At 40.8% G+C, this 16,595-nt stretch overlaps 1 protein-coding gene across 2 annotated transcripts in view; it reads left to right on the forward strand.

Moving 5' to 3' along the window:
• Positions 1 to 16,595, forward strand: part of bicd1a (bicaudal D homolog 1a) — a 97,316-nt gene that overhangs the window by 44,355 nt on the left and 36,366 nt on the right. The window lies entirely within an intron of this gene.

A 16,595-nucleotide genomic window follows, 5' to 3' on the forward strand; every position in this document is an offset into this window, starting at 1 on the left:
GCAGCAGTGAGGGCTCTTCGATATTGCAATGTACTGTCTTTCCAAGCTAGATGGAAGACTTCCAGTTTGGTGGAGCTTGGGTATTTTTTGTATACCAGGGAGCTAATTTATTGTGACAAATATGTTTTGTTTTTACGGGTGCGACTGCATCTAGGTTATTACGCAAGGTTACATTTAGAACCTCAGTTAGGTGGTTAACTGATTTTTGTACTCCGACCTCCTTGGGTAGGTGGAGGGAGTCTGGAAGGGCATCTAAGAATCTTTGGTTTGCCTTTGGATCTTGGTTGGGGTCTGAGCAGATTATTTGTTGCGATTGCAAACATAATAAAATGGTGGTCCTGCATAGATTGCATGACTAGAAGCTCACAAAAACATAGTAATTTGTTTTTGTAAATTGAAATTTGTCAGATCTGTCATTATTGTTAGCAACACCTCTGCATTTCTGAGATGTGTGGGGGATATGGTCACTAGTGTAACCAGGAGGAGAGGCTTGAGCCATGTTTCAGTCAGACCAATCACATCAAGATTATGATCAGTGATTAGTTCATTGACTATGACTGCCTTGGAAGTGAGGGATCTAACATTAAGTAACACTATTTTGAGATGTGAGATATCACAATCTCTTTCAATAATGACAGGAATGGAGGAGGTCTTTATTCAAGTGAGATTGCTAAGGCGAACACCTCCATGTTTTGTTTTGCTCAACCTAGATCGAGTCACAGACACGGTCTCAATGGGGATAGCTGAGCTGACTACACTGACTGTGCTAGGGGCAGACCCCACTAAGCTGGCAGGCTGGCTAACAGCCTGCTGCCTGGCCTGCACCCGATCTCATTGTGGAGCTAGAGAAGTTAGAGCCCTGTCTATGTTCATAGATAAGATGAGAGCACCCCTCCAGCTAGGATGGAATACGTTACTGCTCAGCAGGCCAGGCTTGGTCCTGTATTGTTGGTGAGTCCCAGAAAGAGGGCCAATTATTTCCAAATTCTATCTTTTGGGAGGGGCAGAAAACTGTTTCAACCATCGATTGAGTTGTGAGACAATTACTCAATGCTGACACATCTTTCTAGCTGATTTACATGCTGAAGCTATGTTGCGCTTGCTGACTTCTGACTGTTTCATCCTAACATCGTTGGTGCCGATGTCGATAACAATATCCTTATACTCTCTACACTCGCTAGTTTTATCCTTAGCCAGCACCATCTTCAGATTAGCCTTTACGTCGGTAGCCCTGCCCACTGGTAAATAGTGTATATTCTTTTTAAGTCTATTACGTGTAATGGAGTCGCCAATGACAAGGGTTTTCAATTTGTCACAGCAAATGATGGGAGGCTTTGGCGGCTCAGACCCCGTAACGGGTGGAAGGGAGACCTGAGAAGGCTCGGCCTCTGACTCTGCCTTAATGGGGAGAATTGGTTGAAAGTTTGTCGGCTGAATGAGCGACACCGGTTGAACATGCCGACATCATTTCTTTCGAGAAGCCTTGAAAAAAATTGTCCGGCTGCGGGGACTGTGCAAGGGGATTTATACTACGATCTGTACCTGCTGGTGGCACAGATGCTGTTGCATCCTTTCCTACACTTAAATTGCCCTTGCCTAATGATTGCATCTGAAGCTGTACATGCAACATGGCTATCCTTACTGTAGTAACCTGGTATATTTATGTTTACCAATAGGTGGCAGTATTGGTTTGCTTTCTGCTAGCCGTAGCCGTTTCCTATGTCTGCCTATATAACCGTGATTTAAGAAGGCTTCAGGTAGCTTAAGCCAGGTGCATTAGAGAATGTTATTCTAAGTTACAATTAAGTAATCAACCACACTTATGTGTCATAAGTCATCAATCTAAGAAACCTCTAAGGATACTACATATTTGGCGACGAGGATAACTATGGAGGACTGCGTTGGAGAGTGTTTGGCATGCGACGCTGGATGTGAGACTCAAGTGAGCAGTGGAAGGTTCTGAAGGAATGATTCCCTGGATACGGGTAGGACAAATGATTGACTGTGTGAGGGGATAGAGAATCGGAAAAGATGGCTTTGGCAACAATAGGCTCGCTACCACCATTTGATCCTAAAAATCAGGAATGGGAGGAGTACTGTGAAATAATGGAACATTTCTTTGCTGCTAATGAAATAACGGATGCCACTATACAGAAATCCACACTCATAAGCGTTGTCGGTGCACAGACGTACAGCTTAATGAGAAACCTGTTGAGCCCAGATAAACCAGGAGAAAAGTCATTCATAGTGTAACGACAGATTTCCTCTTTGTCTGAAAAGGTGTAGCAAGGATCGGACCAATACGCAGCGTGGTAACTGTCCATGACGATTTTAATAAGAAAAGCCTGAATACTATGAAATACAAAACAATAAACGATAACGTGAAATAAACCAACCAACCAACCAACCAAACCAGTTTCGTTGCTTACTAGGCTTACTGAATAATTATAATCACTTCCTCCCAAACCTCTCTACACTCTTAGCTCCTTTGCATAAAGTGTTAAGGAAGGATGTCGCCTGTAAATGGTCAGAAAGACAGGAAGAAGCTTTTGCAAAGTTAAAGGTGTTACTGCAATCAGCTGAAGTGCTAGTGCACTACTCAGCAGACAGAGATCTCGTCTTATCGTGTGATGCCTCATCGTATGGTGTGGGGGCGGTGCTATCACACCGGATGGAGAATGGTGCAGAGAAACCTATCGGGTTCATGTCAAGAACTTTGTCGCCAGCGGAGATAAAGTACTCTCAGCTGGACAAGGAAGGACTGGCTGTCATATTCGGAATACAGAGATTCCACAAGTACTTATACGGGAGAACATTCACTATTGTGACCGACCATAAGCCTCTGATCTCTGTTCCATGAACAAAAGCCAGTACCACAAATGGTCTCTCCAAGAGTTCAACGATGGGCTGTGTGGCTCAGGGCCTATGAGTACAGAATAATTTACAAACCAGGTAGATATCTTGGGAATGCTGATGCTCTGAGTAGGCTGCCCATTCCAGGAATCATCATTCAGGAAGAAGAAAATTACCAGGTTTTGATGATCGATGTGTTGGATGATGCACCGGTGAACACAGCACAAATCAGGCAATGGACTTCAAAGGATGTGACGCTATCACAAGTGCATGAATTTATCCTGAAAGGATGACCTACAGTGACAGAGCCTCAGGTCATGCCTTACTACACTCGCCGTTTGGACTTGAGTGTTCAAGATGGATGTGTTCTGTGGGGTTCAAGAGTAGTTATCCCACCACAAGGGCGGGGTATGCTACTGAAGTTGTTGCACCAGTTGAATCCAGGTATGTCGAGAATGAAAGGCCTAGCGAGGTCATACATCTGGTGGCCAAAGATGGACCACGATGTGGAAAAGGAGGTTAGCCGGTGAGCAGATTGTCATAGTAACAGGAAGTCACCCCCCACTCCGCCATTCCATCCATGGGAATGGCCGGAAAAACCATGGACACGACTACATGTGGACTACGCTGGACCTTTCCTAGGAAAATGTTCCTTGTGCTGATTAATTCTCATTCAAATTGGATGGATGTTTACCCCATGAACATGTCGACATCGTACGCTACGATTGAGAAGTTGAGACAAAGCTTCAGTGTGATTGGATTGCCTCAAATGTTGGTTAGCGACAATGCTACTTGTTTTACAAGCACTGAATTCACAAGTTTCTTGAAACAAAATGGAATTCAGCATGTAACGTCGGCCCCTTTTCACCCATCTTCAAACGGATTAGCAGAACGTGCGGTTCAGACCTTGAAGGAGGAAATGAGGAAGATGCAAGGACCCAGGATTGAAACAAAGGTGTCAAGATTCTTGTTTAGCTACAGGATTACTCCTCAAGCTATAACTGGGTTGTCACCTGCAGAAATGTTGATGTCAAGGAGGTTAAGGTCAACCTTGGATCTCATCATACCAGACCTGAAAGTGAAAATACAACAAGGCAGTGGAATCAAAAATGTAATCATGACAACCGAGCCAAACTCAGTTTCTCACCTGGAGATGATGTCTATACAATAAACTATGGGTTTGGTCCTAAATGGATTCCAGCTACCATTGAGGATGGCTCAGGACCAGTATCCTAAACTGTGATCATCAGAAGTGGACCAAGACTAAGGAGACACGTGGATCAGATCCGAGCTAGAATTCCAGTTCCATCCGGGGATCTGGATCAATGCTTAAACAAGCAGGACATTGGAACATTCCCCAAAGTTGCAGCTGGACAAACCACCTGAGACCAACAATGCTCAACTTCCTAAGATCACCAGTCCGGGACAACCTCCTCCTGTGAAGTCTCCACAAAAGGACTTTGTTTCACCATCAAGGGGTGAAGAGCTGGTGGAGTCAGCTACACCACCTCTGAGACGCTCTATTAGAGAGAGACGTCCGACAGACTTTTTCAGATCCTAATGGAAATCATGTTTGAAAAAATTAAATATGAAAACAGCATAGCTCAGAAAGGAATTAAGTTGGGTTATTAGCTTTTAAGGGGGGTAATGTAGTAACCTGGCCTATTTATGTTTACCAATAGATGGCAGTATTGACTCAAGACAGGGGTTTGCTTTCCGCTAGCTGTAGCCATTTCCCATGTCTGCCTATATAACTGTGATTTATGAAGGCTTCAGGTAGCTGCCAGGTGCATTCGAGAATGAAGTTACAATAAAATACTTAACCGTACTTACGTGTCATGAGTCATCAATCTAATACTCCTCTAAGGATACTACACTCACCATAAGGCGATAGTTCTCCTGTATATAATGAGTACAGCGACTGCAATATTACTACTTTTTCGGCTGGTGGAGGTCCTGTAGAACCATGTCCAGATAAAGCGTCTGGGGTGAAAAAGTTGAATGAAAAAGTAGAGCGGGAAAAAAAAAACTAAGACATTGGTAAATTTAAAACGAAAAGTTTGGCACATAGCCAAGTAGTGTTTTGGAATATTCGGTCAATCATATTTCACAAATACAGGAGCACGTGTATTCAAATAGACTTGTATTACAGTATAACAAAAGCCGAGCTGGTTCATGAAACTCCCTTTCCAATCTTGGTAGACTTCTTATACATTTTTCCTCCTTACTCATAGTAACTTCATGTTTATGCTGATGATACTGTTATTTACTGTTGTGCCTCGTCTCCTACAAAAGCTTTCCAGAACTTGCAAACGGCTTTTTATACTATTCAACATACCTTGTTGTCAATTGAAGCTTATCCTCAACACTGACAAAGCTAAACTAATGGTGTTTTCTAAAGCAAGAAATAGACCTCTGAACCTTTCACCTATTACTACCCATCAGGGCAAGGAGATTGAGGTTGTAACCTCAAATAAATATATTGGAATTTTAATTGATGACGGCCTCTCTTTTAAATTGCATATTCAACAACTTACAAAAAAATTGAGGCTGAAATTGGGATTTTATTTTATGCCTTTACTAGATTATGGGGATATTTTATGTATGAATGCTCCCGCTCAGTGTTTGAGATCAATTGACACCCTTTACCATGGCACATTGAGATTTATTTTAAACTGTAAAACCCTTACTCACCACTGCACTTTGTATACCAGGGTTGGCTGGCCTTCTCCAGTCAATCGTAGGCTCAGGCACTGTTATACATTTATTTCCAAAGCCATTTTGGGTTTACTACCTTTTTATTTGTGCATTTTTATTGTTCAGAAATGTGGTGGGTACTCTCTTCGTTCACTGGACTTTATCCTGCTAACTGTTCCAAATGTCAGAACTGAATTTGGTAAAGGCCTTTTATGTACTTCTGCGCCATCGTCTTGGAACGCCTCACAAAATACTTTTAAACTGGAAGAACTTGTCCCGATTGGTATTTTTAAATCACAGATGAATGATCTTGAGACTGATTCCCTGACCTGTCAATGTTTTTAATTAGCTGTTTTTGATTTTGTGATACTCTTGTGAACTCTATAGTTTTGACTAGATTACTTGTAGTTTTTCATGTTGTTTGTCTGTCATTTTTGTAATGACTTGGTGCTGCCTATCTTGGCCAGGACGCTCTTGAAAAAGAGATTTTAAATCTCAATGAGCCCTTCCTGATTAAATAAAGGTAAAAAAAATACAAATAAAACTCCTCTTAAAGCATCATACCCTCTGACATTTAGCCATCGTTATCTTATTGCCTTGCACTAAGTTTAATTTGGTTTCATATTAGGGCATGGATAGAGCCACAGCAATAGTTAAAAAAATGTACTCACCTTAAGCCAGGTTCATGCATGTAGGACCATAGTAACAGTCCTTGGCACTTTACAGAAATAACCAAACATGTCGTCCTGCTAACTCCACTGAAAGGGACACCCATGTTCTGGAAAAGACCCCAAGAGGTGTAACCATAGCAACAGTACATAGTTGGCCATAACACAGTTACAGGAATAACCAGCCGTGTCCACACCCCAGACAGGTGCATGTCTAATGACCCAGGGCACATATAGAGTGCACTAGTTTTGCTGACTAACCTGAAATCATACAAACAGCACAACAGCATGGAGACAAGTCCGGAGGTTGAGGGCAGAGCAATAATTCATTATTATTGAGCAAAATGGGTAAATATATCCTGATATTACTTTTTGTCCATATCGCCCAGCTCTAGTGAAATGTCCAAAATATTATATCACAACAATTTTCTAATTTTGGATAGTATGGCAGTATTTGCCAGTATGATAAGTTTCTAGTTCTAATATGTTTTATGAGTAGTGCATGGATGGCAATACATTCTAAATGTTTTATACTTATTAACCAAACTAGGACAAAACTGACAGTAATGCAACGTGAGACCAGTTGTAGTTAAGAGTATCTTAGCCGTTATGCCTTACTTTCATATTTTACTTTGTTCTATTGTGCTTTTACCAATGGCAAAAGTACTTTATCTGAAACCTTCTAAGAGCAGCCCATAGGCAACAGCATGCAGGAGGAGATGAGGAGGAGGCTTTCTACTGACACAGGCTGACTTTGCTGAAGGGCACAGTAGGACAGCAGAGCCATGGCCTTCTTTAGCGCTTGACATGTCGCCTCTCTCGCTCTCTCGCTTGGGGTAATTTAAGCTAGGGTGATGGAAAGTGTCCAGGAGTTGCTGCCATTGCATCATGCTGATGAGTCAGGGCAGTGGCGGAGTGGCCTTACAGGGCATCTTGTATTAAAGCCTCCTTCCCTCTCCTCCTTCCATGCCCACTTCATCTCTGTGTTCTGGCCCTTTTGCACTGTTACCACTGCCGCGCTCAAATGAACCAATGGCAGGGATGAACATCGGAAGTGTGTGTGTGTGTGTGTATGTGTGTGTGTGTGTGTGTGTGTGTGGCAGGGTCAGCATTCCTCCCCTCTAGGGCACATTTCCCAGCTGAGAGAGATATACACATGACACAGTTAGAAAAAGCTGGTACAATCTGTTACAAAAGGATGTGTTAGTGAATGAACTAAAGCAATCTAGCCCTTTCTCTTGCCTCTGAATGAATAAAGATTTAACTGTGATAATATCACTCCCATCCATTACGATTCTGCCTCCATTTTGAACCAGTTCTTGTAAAAGAGATCTTATCTCGATAAGCTAAATAAAGGTTAGATAAGATACAATCCTACCTTCTGACCTGTTTGTCACAGATGTGATGTGTGTTGGAGTTAATGCTGTGGTGCTCTAGTTAGGAGTGGAGAGGAGGAATGCTCTCCTACTTGGCTTAGGTGAGAGTATCATTACATCCCTGTGCCTAACCTCATGCCCACCCTCTCTGTGCCCATGCTGGACCACACAGAATGAGCATCAATAAGTGATGGCCATTCTGGGCTCTGGTCCAGGCGTCCCTCTTATCAGTGGTGGGATGATGAGCAGACTGGGGCCAAATGTAATTGCTTCAACGAGAGGAGCTAAACACTGGCTTTCTCCTGGCTGACCTTTAAAATGAACACAGTGTGTACACAGACTACAGACAACACAAGGTGGGAGGGAAAACACGGAATATGAGATTGTTGTTGTGTCTGCCATGGATTTGGTACCATGAGTGTAGGTATTACTATTTTCTGTAAAGCTTTTCCTGTTGATGACAAAAGCACAAGAGACATTGTACAGTACATTGAGTATGGTTTATGGGAAGGATTTTGATGTCTGTAAATGCAGACACATTCACGCCACACACACACACACACACACACACACACACACACACACACACACACACACACACACACACACACACAGTCAGTTATGCTTTGTTTTGTTAAGTTTCAATTTAGTAGAACGTCAATGGAAATTCCCATTCAAGAACTGAGTCTCGACAGATAAAGGCAGCATTGGTCACAGGTATTCTCGGGGTAAACCATATGACTTGTTAAAATGAAACCAAAACCGAGATAGAGATCTATATATTTGCATTTTAAAATGTATTTGTAAGTTAAGTCTAGATTGTAATCCTGGATGTGAAGCTAACAGTGGTGTGTATTCATACAGTAGATGCCAGCTTTTAAATGTTTAAAGTTCAAATGAGAACAATCTACTGTGTTAGAGAATAATAAAAAGCATATAAAATAATTGTATCTTTCATCTCTCTTGGTTTCATAACTGAACAAAAATATAAACGCAACATGTAAAGTGTTGGTCCCATGTTTTATGAGCTGAAATAAAGATCCCAGAAATGTTCCATACACACAAAAAGCTTATTTCTCTCAATATGTTTACATCCCTGTTAGTGAGCATTTCTCCTTTGCCAAGATAATCAATCCAGCTGACAGGTGTGGCATGTCAAGAAGCTAATTAAATGGCATGATAATTACACAGGTGCACATTGTGCTGGAGACAATAAAAGGCCACTCTAAAATATGCAGTTTTGTAACACAACACAATGCCACAGATGTCAATAGGTTTTGAGGGAGTGTGCAATTGGCATGCTGACTGCAGGAATTTCCACCAGAGTTGATGCCAGAGAACTGGATGTTAGTTTCTCTACCATAAGCCATCACCAACGTCATTGTAGAGAAATCGGCAGTATGTTCAACTGGCATCACAACCGAAGACCACGTGTAACTAGGGCTGTGGCGGTCATGACATTTTGTGAGCCGGTGATTGTCAAGCAATTAACTGCCAGTCTCAGGGTAATTGACCTTTAATTAACATAAACATGTTTAGCATCTCCTTGCTTCCACACCTTTGGAACGTCTACATTTGAACAATTCTAATAAATCCATGTAATATAGCCTAGACCATCACAATAAAGCCGTTAGTTATTTTTGACAGGTCTAAAGAAACATGATATGAAGAAAATGTCATCTATTTCAGGAAGAACAGAATAGCACACTCTGAGTTGTCCTTATGTTAGGTCCTCTTCTGGCTATTCCATATGGCTGTGGGCTACACAGGTTCATTTAGAAGACAAGATTTGCTTAGACTATTGTAACATTATTTTATAGTATGAAAAAAACTATTGAACATACATTAATTAAATAGAAAGGATATTTTATCCAAATGATTTCAGAGGGAATGTGCACATGCGGCTATTCTGTGTTGAGTGGTTAACAATGCTTAATTTAAAAGTTATTTATGCAACTTTAGTTGTGATACAAACATTACGCTATATGTTTTGATTTCTACAACATTCTAAGGCTGCATGATGCGACTCTAATAATGATTTTTTTAACGTTGCATGAAAGGCATGAGCTCTATTTCTTGCGCAGGCTGCACACCCTTAATCAGTCTCTTATTATCAAGCACTTGATAATATTCTCAACCATCAGATTATTCTTTATTTAATCTGATCTTTACATATAGCCTACTAATATACAGTACCAGTCAAACGTTTGGACACACCTACTCATTCAAGGTTTTTTTTTTTATTTGTACTATTTTCTACATTTACAATAATAGCGAAGACATCAAAACTATGAAACAACTCATATGGAATCATGTAGTAACCAAACAAGCTTCACCTGGAATGCTCTTCCGACAGTCTTGTTAGAGTTCCCGCATATGCTGAGCACTTGTTTGCTGCTTTTCCTTCACGCTGCAGTCCAACTCATCCCAAACCATCTCAATTGAGTTGAGGTTGGGTGATTGTGAAGCCAGCTCATCTGATGCAGCACTCCATCACTCTCCTTCTTGGTCAAATAGCCCTTACACAGCCTGGAGGTGTGTTGGGTCATTGTCCTGTTGAAAAAGAAATTATAGTCCCACTAAGCGCAAACCAGATTTGATGGCGTATTGCTGCAGAATGCTCTGGTAGCCATGCTGGTTACATGTGCCTTGAATTATAGATAAATCACTGACAGTATCACCAGCAAAGCACCCCAACATCATCACACCTCCTCCTCCGTGCTTCATGGTGGGAACCACACATGTGGAGCTCATCTGTTCACCTACTCTGCGTCTCACAAGACATGGCAGTTGGAACCAAAAATCTCAAATTGGGACTAAGGACAGATTTCCATTGGTCTAATGTCCATTGCTTGTGTTTCTTGGCCCAAGCAAGTCTCTTCTTATTATTGTCCTTTACTAGTGGTTTCTTTGCAGAAATTCTACCATGAATGCCTGATTCATGCAGTCTCCTCTGAACAGTTGATGTTGAGAAGTGTCTGTTACTTGAACTCTGTGAAGCATTTATTTGGGCTGCAATTTCTGAGGCTGGTAACTCTAATGAACTTACCCTCTGCAGCAGAGGTAACTCTGGGTCTTCCTTTCCTGTGGCGGTCCTCATGAGAGCCAGTTTCATCATAGCGTTTGATGGTTTTTGCGACTGCACTTTAAGAAACTTTCAAAGTTCTTCAAATTTTCAGGATTGACTGACCTTCATGTCTTAATGTAATGATGGATTGTTGTTTCTCTTTGCTTATTTGTGCTGTTCTTGCCATAATATGTACTTGGTCTTTTACCAAATAGGGTTATCTTCTGTATACCACCCCTACCTTGTCACAACACAACTGATTGGCTCAAATGCATTAAGAAGGAAAGAAATTCCACAAATTAACTTTTAATAAGGCACACCTGTTAATTGAAATGCAATCCAGGTGACTACCTCATGAAGCTGGTCGAGATAATACCAAGAGTGTGCAAAGCTGTCATCAAGGCAAAGGGTGGCTACTTTGAAGAATCGCAAATATAAAATATATTTTGATTTGTTTGACATTTTTTGGGTTACTACATGATTCCATATGTGTTATTTCATAGTTTTGATGTCTTCACTATTATCCTACAATGTAGAAAATAGTAAGAATAAAGAAAAACCCTGGAATGAGTAGGTGTGTCCAAGCTTTTGACTGGTACTGTGTGGAATTCGTTTTTTTTATTAGAATGGCCTACAAAAACAAAACGTCATCTGTAGTCTGCACTGGAATAGCAAATGGAGATTATGCGCAGTTACGTCTTTAATATGCAAGCATAGGCAGCTCGTCTACAAGACATTACCAAAATGATATAGCCTATTTATCCTACTCCTGTCTGTCATTCAAAATAGGCTACTAGAGCAAGATTTGGCCACAGAGGATATTTAAGTGAATTTAAAAAAATCGCATTTCAGGTAGTCGGAAGGAATTGTGTGCAATTTGGGCAGATTATTGTTGAGTTGCGGCTGTCTGTAAAAAGTAGGCCAAGGCAGGCATATCATTATTTCAAAATACAATTGCGGGAAAACATCGTTTGGAAAGCTTATGTTTATTGCTGTGAAGAGAAGACAAGAAAAGGACAAATCTGTCTTTTAGTTATCAAAATTCTCAACTTAATTGAGAGACCAACAGTATAGCCTGTCTTATTAGCACCAGCGGAGAGCATCAGAAATACCCCCAGTGAGTATATAGTCATAATTTATCCTTGTTGACACAGTGCTACTTACAAGTTCGTTTTTGGACAATAATTTCCTCCTTCAGTTTAGATGGACGTCCTATTCTATTTGTGTCTCCCCTCTAGTAGGCCTATTATATGGACAGCAATGTTTGTATTGATATGTTTGTCACTGTCAGCGGAGTAGGCTACCTTTTGTCCTAATAGAAAGGAGTCTGCTAATGTCTCCAGTCATATATAAAGTGTAGTGGAATTGCATGAAATGTGTTTATAGCAGGCCACATGCAAAGATATAACATATCTGTTATAGACTCGGCCTACTCTATATGCTGTACAGGCTCAGCCATGCGTTGTCTTTTCTTGCAAACATGGTCTGAGTTACATTATTATTTTAAATGATGACTGTCCAATCTACTCATCACATTATGAATAGTAGGCTATCTTACATAAGTCTGCAAATTTAGATTATGCATACAATGCTTTATTATAGAGTTGCTTCCCCAAAGATTGAAACTCACGTGCCGCCTATGTATGCCAGTTAGGCTACACCAGATGTAATGTTTCATATTAAGAATTGAGCAATAAATATGGCATCACCAGAAAGCTGTGATCCTCTTTTAAATAGTGGCCAGTCAAAACTCTGGGTTTATAAGAACACATGTTTCACTAGGCTCTGAAGGCTATGATAACGGAGCAAAGTACAAAGAGATCATTGATGAAAACCTGCTCCAGAGCAGTCAGGACCTCAGACTGTGGCGAAGATTCACCTTCCAACAGGAAGCCAGAGCCCAGACTTGAACCCAATCAAACTTCTCTGGAGAGTCTTAGCTGTCCAGGGATGCTCCCCATCCAACCTGACAGAGCTTGAGAGGATCTGCAGAGAAGAATGGGAGAAACTCCACAAATACAGGTGTGCCAAGCTTGCAGCGTCATACCCAAGAAGAAGCAATGCTGTAATCGCTGCCAATGGTGCTACGACAAATTACTGAGTAAAGGGTCTGAATAGTTATGTAAATATGATATTTCATTATTTTTGTAAGTTAGCAAACATTTCTGAAAAACTGTTTTTGTTTTGTCATTATGTCGTATTGTGTGTAGATTGATGAGGGGGAAACAACTATTTAATCCATTTTAGAATAAGGCTGTGAAGTAACAAAATGTGGAAAAAATCAAGGGGCCTGAATACTTTATGAATGCACTGTAACTGTTTGTTACATGCAATATGCTTTGTGGACTCCCACGGACAGATGTAGGCGCTCAGGTTTTGTGATGAAACAAATGTGTGGTTGACTTTATTCTGCTGTGTGCTTTTATTGTCTCAGCCTTTAGGCCTATATATCACGGTGGCAAGGCAAATGAACTAACAGGTTATAGAGCAAACAATGCTATTATCACAACACATAGGTTGTAATATGGCTTTTTTTCTGGTTTGGCCTGCCCAAGGATTGCACCCACCGCTACTGGTAGCAGAAACTATTAATAGATGTATAGATGTACAGGTAACTACTGTACTAAAATAATGGAAACACTTGAGTAAATGAGGGATACAAAGTATATTGAAAGGAGGTGTGTCTACACAGGTGTGGTTCCAGAGTTAACCACTTCTGGGAAAATTGAAAAACACTAAACAAACAACAACACGAAGAATTATCTATCCAAAATGGAGATGTATGGGTAAACCACTTCTCCAATCTTTTTGGCTCTATAACAAAGAATAAAGAGCAAAAACATATACATGATCAAATACAGATCTTAGAATCAACTATTAAAGACTACCAGAACCCACTGAATTCTCCAATTACATTGAATGAGTTACAGGACAAAATAAAAACCCTCCAACCCAAAAAGGCCTGTGGTGTTGATGGTATCCTCAATGAAATGATCAAATATACAGACAACAAATTCCAATTGGCTATACTAAAACTCTTTAACATCATCCTTAGCTCTGGCATCTTCCCCAATATTTGGAACCAAGGACTGATCACCCCAATCCACAAAAGTGGAGACAAATTTGACCCCAATAACTACCGTGGAATATGCGTCAACATTAACCTTGGGAAAATCCTCTGCATTATCATTAACAGCAGACTCGTACACTTCCTCAATGAAAACAATGTACTGAGCAAATGTCAAATTGGCTTTTTACCAAATTACCGTACAACAGACCATGTATTCACCCTGCACACCCTAATTGACAACCAAACAAACCAAAATAAAGGCAAAGTCTTCTCATGCTTTGTTGATTTCAAAAAAGCCTTCGACTCAATTTGGCATGAGGGTCTGCTATACAAACTGATGGAAAGTGGTGTTGGGGGTAAAACATACGACATTATAAAATCCATGTACACAAACAACAAGTGTGCGGTTAAAATTGGCAAAAAACACACACAATTTCTTCACACAGGGTCGTAGGGTTAGACAGGGATGTAGCTTAAGCCCCACCCTCTTCAACATATATATCAACGAATTGGCGCGGGCACTAGAAAAGTCTGCAGCACCTGGCCTCACCCTACTAGAATCCGAAGTCAAATGTCTGCTGTTTGCTGATGATCTGGTGCTTCTGTCACCAACCAAGGAGATCTTATCACCTAGATCTTATGCACAGATTCTGTCAGACCTGGGCCCTGACAGTAAATCTCAGTAAGACCAAAATAATGGTGTTCCAAAAAAGGTCCAGTCACCAGGACCACAAATACAAATTCCATCTAGACACTGTTGCCCTAGAGCACACAAAAAACTATATATACCTTGGCCTAAACATCAGCGCCACAGGTAACTTCCACAAAGCTGTGAACGATCTGAGAGACAAGGCAAGAAGGGCATTCTATGCCATCAAAAGGAACATAAATTTCAACATACCAATTAGGATTTGGCTAAAAATACTTGAATCAGTCATAGAGCCCATTGCCCTTTATGGTTGTGAGGTCTGGGGTCCGCTCACCAACCAAGACTTCACAAAATGTGACAAACACAAAATTGAGACTCTGCAGAGCAGAATTAGGCCGATACCCACTAATTATCAAAATGCAGAAAAGAGCCGTTAAATTCTATAACCACCTAAAAGGAACCGATTCCCAAACCTTCCACAACAAAGCCATCACCTACAGAGAGATGAACCTGGAGAAGAGTCCCCTAAGCAAGCTGGTCCTGGGGCTCTGTTCACAAACACAAACACACCCTACAAAGCCCCAGGACAGCAGCACAATTAGACCCAACCAAATCATGAGAAATCAAAAAGATCATTACTTGACACATTGGAAAGAATTAACAAAAAAACAGAGCAAACTATAATGCTATTTGGCCCTACACAGAGAGTACACAGGGGCAGAATACCTGACCACTGTGACTGACCCAAAATTGAGGAAAGCTTTGACTATGTACAGACTCAGTGAGCATAGCCTTGCTATTGAGAAAGGCCGCCGTAGGCAGACATGGCTCTCAAGAGAAGACAGGCTATGTGCTCACTGCCCACAAAATGAGGTGGAAACTGAGCTGCACTTCCTAACCTCCTGCCCAATGTATGACCATATTAGAGAGACATATTTCCCTCAGATTACACAGATCCACAAAGAATTCGAAAACAAATCCAATTTTGAAAAACTCCCATATCTACTGGGTGAAATTCCACAGTGTGCCATCACAGCAGCAAGATGTGTGACCTGTTGCCACGAGAAAAGGGCAACCAGTGAAGAACACACACCATTGTAAATACAACCCATATCTAGGCTTATTTATTTTATCTTGTGTCCTTTACCATTTGTACATTGTTAAAGCACTGTATATATATATAATATGACATTTGTAATGTCTTTATTGTTTTGAAACTTCTGTATGTGTGATGTTTACTGTAAATTTTTATTGTTTATTTCACTTTATATATTCACTTTATATATTATCTACCTCACTTGCTTTGGCAATGTTAACACATGTTTCCCATGCCAATAAAGCCCTTGAATTGAATTGAATTGAAATTGACTCACAAGTATCCGGTCTCTCGTCATTGTGTGCTTGTAAACAAACACCACATGACACTTGACTGGGGACTACTGTAATCTACATAATAATGTGTCAGGTGAAATGAAGAACGCAATGTTCTAATGTGTTGCACAAGACGACCTCAGGTATTTACTTACCAAATAACTACAAATATTCCAATAAATAGTTTCAACGGTATTGACGGTATTGGAAAAACATCCCGTGGCTTTTTCCAAATACCCCGGTATACGGTATATACGGTACACGCCCAAGCCTATTAACATCTCATCATGCTAAGGGTCATGTATAAAAATGCCCAGTTGTCCAATATTTTGGCTAACATGGCCAGAAGAAGAGATCTCAGTGACTTTGAAAGAGGGGTCTCAAAAGAGCATAGGGCCTTTAACCCTTTGTCGTGTACGATCACATATGTGTGATCATTGTTGAGTTGTCTCTGCAGCGTACAAATATGTGATTCCAACAGTACCAACAGAATGTATGATGCATCAAACGCATCTGAACAGCATTCTTGTCTGAAAAGCATCTAAATAATGTTTTGTACTGATGGGAAGTAAATGTCTTCACAAATGTATTCCTCAATTTCACCTTTTATTGTAAAAGATAAATGCGACCTTCATCATCTAAGCATCACACGGAACAAATCCGCAGCCAAACTCACTCCATCAACCAGTGTTACGTTCCCCAGTTTCTGTGTTGTTGTGGGTTTGTATGTGTGTGTATTTCAGGAAATGGCTTCCTGGAATCCTAAAGCAGCTGATTGGTCGGCCCCATTACTGATTGGAGCTCTGACCCCTCCCTCTCGTCAGGGGAAACAGCTGTCTCTTCA

This window comes from Oncorhynchus kisutch, linkage group LG4 (assembly GCF_002021735.2).
Source record: "Oncorhynchus kisutch isolate 150728-3 linkage group LG4, Okis_V2, whole genome shotgun sequence".
In the NCBI taxonomy this organism is placed as follows: domain Eukaryota; kingdom Metazoa; phylum Chordata; class Actinopteri; order Salmoniformes; family Salmonidae; genus Oncorhynchus; species Oncorhynchus kisutch.